Source organism: Pinus tabuliformis, chromosome X (genome assembly GCF_031772625.1).
Source record: "Pinus tabuliformis cultivar Carrire ecotype Pingquan chromosome X, CPIR1, whole genome shotgun sequence".
NCBI classification, from domain to species: Eukaryota; Viridiplantae; Streptophyta; class Pinopsida; order Pinales; family Pinaceae; genus Pinus; species Pinus tabuliformis.
In genome coordinates, this window is record NC_142308.1 from 1,050,414,083 (window position 1) to 1,050,420,520 (window position 6,438).

A 6,438-nucleotide genomic window follows, 5' to 3' on the forward strand; every position below is an offset into this window, starting at 1 on the left:
TTTGATATTTTAAATTTTTTTCAAAGTGTAATTTTTTTTAGCCCTTCTAGGAAGGGCCAGGAGCCTAAGGAAAGGCTAAGAAGGGTTCAATTTTGAACGTTGATCGGGATTACAATAGCGAGTTGTCCATAGTAACTAGAACCGTCATGAATAGCATCATTTCCAGCAAATCTTCCCGCAAGGAACTCAGGCAAAAGCTTTTAGGCCTTAAGCCTACTATGAAATCTCTAGGATTTCTTCTGAATCAGAACCCTTGTCTCATAGAGGCTTGTCATTGAAGGACATTCAAGCCCAGCTGCAAGATGGCCTTCACCTTGTGAAGAAATTAGAGAGAATCAATAGTTTTAATTTATATAGAAGATATCGATATGGAAAGAAAATCCTAAAGGTAGAAAAGAATGTCAATGATTTTTTGCTCACCCAAGGCCTGGCAGGCCTCATACTCGATGTCCACAAGCTAAACGTGGATTCCAAGGCCTGTGAGGAACGATTGAAGTGTATGGAAGAAATGGGTCGGCATATAATCGACAGCGTTAATGCCAAGATGACTAAGGATGCCAGTTTCAATTCCTTCATGCTTCATCAAATGAGTACAGGCCAGTTATTCGAGACCTCCATTGATGAGTCCTATGATACTACAATGGCTAAACAACCCAGCAGCAGCTTCAACTCCCAAGTCCCGGATATGCCGAATTTCGTAGTTGGTTTGAATAATCTTGTGAATGATGTCAAACAAAGCCTAATATTTCAGAATGGGGTTAATGTAGTTGGGGTAAAAGGTATGGGAGGAAGTGGCAAAACCACTCTTGCGCTAGCCCTTTGCAACGATCCCCAAGTCAAAGGTTAGAGCAATTCCCCTTTTGAATTTTCACTCCAAACTTCCATTTTATTGCTTCACTTTCGTTTGTAATGCGATTTTTGTCTGCGATTTTCAGATTTCTTTCAGAACAATATAATTTTCATTACTATTGCGCATTCTCCAAATGTAAAGGGCCTCTTGGAGACTATGTGGGATAAGATAATTGGTGGCAGAAGGCCTGATTTTCAGAGCATAGAGGATGCACACAACCAACTGAAGAATAATCTTAGTTTAAAAGGAAATCCAAAAACTTTGGTGGTTTTGGACGATGTTTGGTCAAGATCAAATGTAGAACAATTGTTGTTTGAAGCAGAGGGATACAAGACAATTATCACAACAAGACAAGATTACAGTATTCCGATTTCAAATAGTACCCGTGTGCATAACATACCCATGTTGCAGAAGGCTGATGCCCTGTCACTTTTCTGCTTTTGGGCCTTTGGACAGCCTTCGATTCCAATAACAGAAGATGAGGATATTGTTAAAATGGTATGAATTAGACCCTGATTGTTTCTCTATCTCATTCTTCACGCTTTGCATCCGAGGATAGCATGTTGAATTCAGATTGATTTTCTGTCCTTTTGATGGAAATAAATTGTTTTATGTAAGTTTAAAATTGCAATGCCTGTGATAGAAGTGCAGGAAAAGTTTTAATACTGTGGATTTATGTAGAAAAAATAACCCAATGTTTAACTGCACTATATTTGTAGGTTGAAGCAGAGTGTAAGGGCTTACCACTTGCCCTCAAGGTTATTGCAAGCTCTTTGCGTGGTGAGCCCCAGCCCGTTTGGGAAAATGCTAAGAAAAAACTTTCCAGAGGACAATCAATATCAGAATATCACAGAGATGAGCTTTTTCATTGCTTGGAAACAAGCATAGATGTCCTAGATGATGAGTCAAAGCAGTGCTTTTTGGACTTGGGGGCATTTCCCAAAGGTAGAAAGTTCAGCGTGGATGCATTGTTGGACATTTGGGTCTACACCCATGGGATGGAATGGCAAGATGCTTTTGTGGTCTTGTTAGAACTTGCAAGTCATAATCTACTAAATCTCACAAGCTACCCAGGGTAAGGAACTTGTTTAGATTTGCTACCTTTCATAAACCTGTTTGATTGTTTTTCTCTGTTCATATTTGTATCTGTACTTAATTTATTGTGCTTGTGGCATCCTTTGATAGAGCATGAACTTTGCAGAAAATTTGAGGCAAAAACATATGAGAAAAATTAACTATACCAGCAATTTTAGGCTTAATTTTTTTTACATGATTTATTAGAAATTAGGAAGGTAGGATCAACGTGTTAACCAGTAGAGATAAGAGGCTTTTGAATTCAGTAAGTTTCTGATGTGTCAGGTGTCGGGCCATCTCATTTGGCTGTGCCTCCGAGCTCTCTTTTTCTCAACATGATGTGATGCGAGATTTAGCCTTCCGTCTAGCCAACTAGGATAGTACCATTCATTATAAAAGGCTTTTCATGCCTAGCAAGGATGATAATATTCCCACAAAATGGCTAACGCTAAAAGATCAGGCATCTAAGGCTCAATTTGTTTCGATTCATATAGGTCACTACTAAAACTTTTTTTCTTTCACTTCCTACACATTGAAAAAAAAATTGTGCAATCTACTTATGTTTCAAATTTATTAAGATGTTAGATAAGCATTTTTAATCAGCATAGTATAATGACTTTTACATTTCTAGGAACTGTAGGTCCAATGGAAGAGCAAAATTGGCGTCAAATAAACTTTCCTGAGGTGGAAGTATTGGTTTTGTTCTTTGCTACCAGTCGTTACTGTCTTCCAACATTTTTGCATGTATGCCAAAATTGAAGGTTGCTATAATATACAATTATAGTTCTAAGCGTTCAACACTTCATGGGCTACTGAGCTTCCCCGCATTTCCTCAAATAAAGTCTGTACTACTTGGGAGGTTGATTGTGTCTCCTCTTTATGAGTATTATAGATCCTCAGAGAGCTTGGAAAAGTTGTCTGTATGCCTATGTGAGGGTTTGGGGAATATGACTTTATTGGATAAGGGACATGACTTCCCAAAGTCTCAAAAATTTCAAGAAATTAACTTTTATCACTGCAGTGATTTGGAGGAACTGCCTAGAAACATATGCAATTTAACTTGCCTCCAAAAGTTATCCATCACTAATTGTCATCTTATCCAAAAGTTACCTGATGACTTTGGGAGGTTAGGGTCACTTAGGGTGTTGAGATTGTTTGCATGCCCAAGCTTATCAATGCATCCTCCTTCCATTTGTGAACTTCAGCAACTCGAATTCCTTGATATTTCATTATGCAGGGCTTTGAAGGACCTTCCCATGGAATTTGATCAGCTATCAAACTTAAAGGTTCTGGATATGAGGGAATGCTCTCGACTGAAGAAGCTGCCTAAATCATTAGCTAAACTAAGATCTCTAAGATGTGTAATCTGTGATGAGAGCACTTAATGACAGTGGCTGGCTATCAAAGCCTGTACCATGCCTAATCTCATAGTTGAGGCCATTGAAGAATGTTTTAATTTGGATTGGCTTGATGATTGAAAAAGTTCATGATGCCTCATTTTTCCTGCTTCAACACCTTTAATTCCGTAAATTATGTGGGTGAATTATCTAAATTTGAACAGAACGGAGGCTTGCTTCTAAAGTTTGTATTGATGCACAGGTATTATGTTCTTAGAATTTAGGGTTGTGGTATCCGAGGATGTTCCATGTTTTCTCATTAACTTGTTGTACATCACTGTATATATTCATACATTTTGAGTGCATTAAGTCTTTTGAGAATAAATTGGTAGTTACTGGTTTGAACTTCAATATTTTGGTGTCTTATAATACCAAAAAAGTACTTAGTCTTAACAAATCAGTAACTTTTTGGCGAACTATGCTTTATCTGGAAAAGCTGATGATCTAATCTTATGAATGCAAAGGGTCATGGCCACTGTTAGCTGTGATTGAATTTATAATAATACTACAAATCACTTATATAAAACAAATTAATAGATAAGAGGTTACAAAATCCCTCAGAAAAGCTGACGTCCTCTCCATTGGATCTCTGTTAAAGAAATCAATAACCAAATAAATACTACTCTGTTGTTTCAGCCATAACTGCTTTAAGTGGTCCAAGATCTGCAAATTCCATTTAGCTATGCTTTTTCTTCTCTAAGTTGTGTTAACCATATAACTAAGTTTTCTTTTGAGGTTTCATGGTTCTATCAAACTCACAAACAACTCCATGTGGGTTCCATCAGATCTATGTTAATGAAATCAATAACCAAATAAAGACTACTCTGTTGTTTCAGCCATAACTGCTTCAAGTGGTCCAAGATCTGCAAATTCCATTTGGCTATGCTTTTTATTCTCTAAGTTGTGTTAATCATGTGACTAAGTTTTCTTTTGAGGGTTCATGGTTCTATCAAACTCACAAACTACTCCATGTGGGTTGTCTTGTGTGTGTTATTTTAGAGGGGCGGCGGCAGTCCCCCCTTTCATTGCGCGGGGCGCAGCAGGTGGGGTGGCATCCCCCCTGTCGGTGTACCGATCCCCTGTATGGGGTCCGGGGCAACGGCTCGGGATTTTTTTTGGACCTTACATTAGGTGGGTGGACCTACCTATGGTTTTGTGCATGGGTTTCGCACATGGTTTTGGGCATGATGGTTTTCTGCCCATGGTATCTTGTAGATCCGGTCAAGGGAACTACGGTTATGTTCTAATCCAGGGTTAATGGAGTGAGGTTTATGAATGCTTCGGCATATATATATATGTGTTGTAACATTGAAAGAAATATGATGAAAAATCAATCTGGTAGTCCTGGTTTTGGGATCCAGGGAAAAATTTCTATGTATATATGTTATATGTTCTCGCAATTGTATATTTTCTCTTTTATAAGAATTCGTTTGCAGGTAATTTATATACAGGGTTAAAACCTAAAGTGTGAAACTACTTTTAGATGTATTTTACTTTTTTGCTGGGAATACCTCATGTCTATTTTTTTCTAGCGTATGCCACTTGAGGTTCAAGTCCAAAAGATACTTCACGAGGAAAGGGGTTAGTAACTCTCAATGTTGTCTCAAAATTCACTTTTATTGGAGGAAGACCAAACTTGGGATTTATTTGTCTCAACCCATAATATCCTAAGGTTTATCATTATTCATATTACTTTTATTATCAGAATTAATAGTTACTTGTTTCTCTTATTGTTCGTTTATGAAAATGGTTCAAATAGTTACATGAATTATCAGAAATCAAGAAGGTAAGACAAATCAACGTGTTAACTAGTAGAGAGAAATGAGTTATTGAGTTCATTCCTTTATGTTAACACAATATTTTGATGTATGAGTCTGGTCATCTCATTTGGTTGTGCTTTGGAGCTCACTTTTTCTTGACATGAGGAGATATGAAGGATTTCCTTAGGATGATCCAACCAAAATACAAGTAGACGAACCAACTCAACTAGTTTTACAAATTGACCTGATAAGTGAACGTAGAAACACTATAAATAAATGATAGGTGATTTCATTTTATGTGTATCTAAGCAAAAAGATATTTGAGGTGTGTAAGAGGAGTTGAGGAATATTTTTGAGATGATTCTTGGAGATTGAATGCAAAAGCAAAATGTGATTATGGGGTGAACAAGTGATCTTTGAAGTTATGATATAAATTTTCTTTTAGGATGTTTCAAAACATGAAACTTGGAGGACACAAATATAATATTATCATGTCTTTGTGATTCAAATTTAAAACCTTGTTTCACTATAATTTCATAGATATGCTCTGAGGAAGTTAAACTTCTTGAATGCTCCTAAAATCTACTTCGAATAGCGCATCTTGGCATTTTTATTGTCAATTTACTTTTAGGATGTTTCATACTGTTAAACTTTGAGGATATCAATATACAATTTTCATGTACATGTGATTAAAATTTCAAACCTTCTTTCACTATAATTTTAGAGATATGCTCTCTCGAATTAGACTTCCGGAATGCTCCTCAAATCTGCTTCAAACGGGTCAACTTGGTATTTTTGCTATAACTTTATTTCTAAGATGTTTTAGGCTATGTTGAAATCTAGAAAAGATAGAGAAGAGATCTTGGGGTACCAATGGTGAAATTTTAGACCTTGTTTTGCTATAATTTCATATATGTGTGTTGAGAAAGTTAGTGTTTCTGAATGCTCCATGTACATTGTAACACCCTCCTCCCACATCTACCCAAGCAATCGGCCAGCCAGGGTAAACATGCGGCAAGAGACCACTATGATATGATTCAACCTCCTAAGTCAGGTTAAGGAAGTGGAACTGATGGAAACACACCATACAAACATTAATTATCAGCGACAGGACCCTCAAGAGACATGTTAGCAACCAAAACAGCCTCTCCCTGGGTCCAACTGATGTTCTGGATACCTTAGGCCATACTTGCTCTCATGTTATGGGTAAGGGAGCGAACAAAAACCTAAATTCGTTCTCACAGGCTTGCCTGCCAGCGACCAGAGACCAAAATTACTAGTGCTATGTTAGCGACTCTAGGATTTGAGCCACTTTTTCAGGCCCAGAACCCAGGTCATTGCCCAGAATTGAACCATT

At 37.4% G+C, this 6,438-nt stretch overlaps 1 pseudogene; it reads left to right on the forward strand.

Moving 5' to 3' along the window:
- LOC149143408 (putative disease resistance protein At4g33300) overlaps nucleotides 1-3,402 on the forward strand; it is a 174,765-nt pseudogene extending 171,363 nt beyond the window's left edge.
- The last annotated feature ends 3,036 nt before the right edge of the window (nucleotides 3,403-6,438 follow it).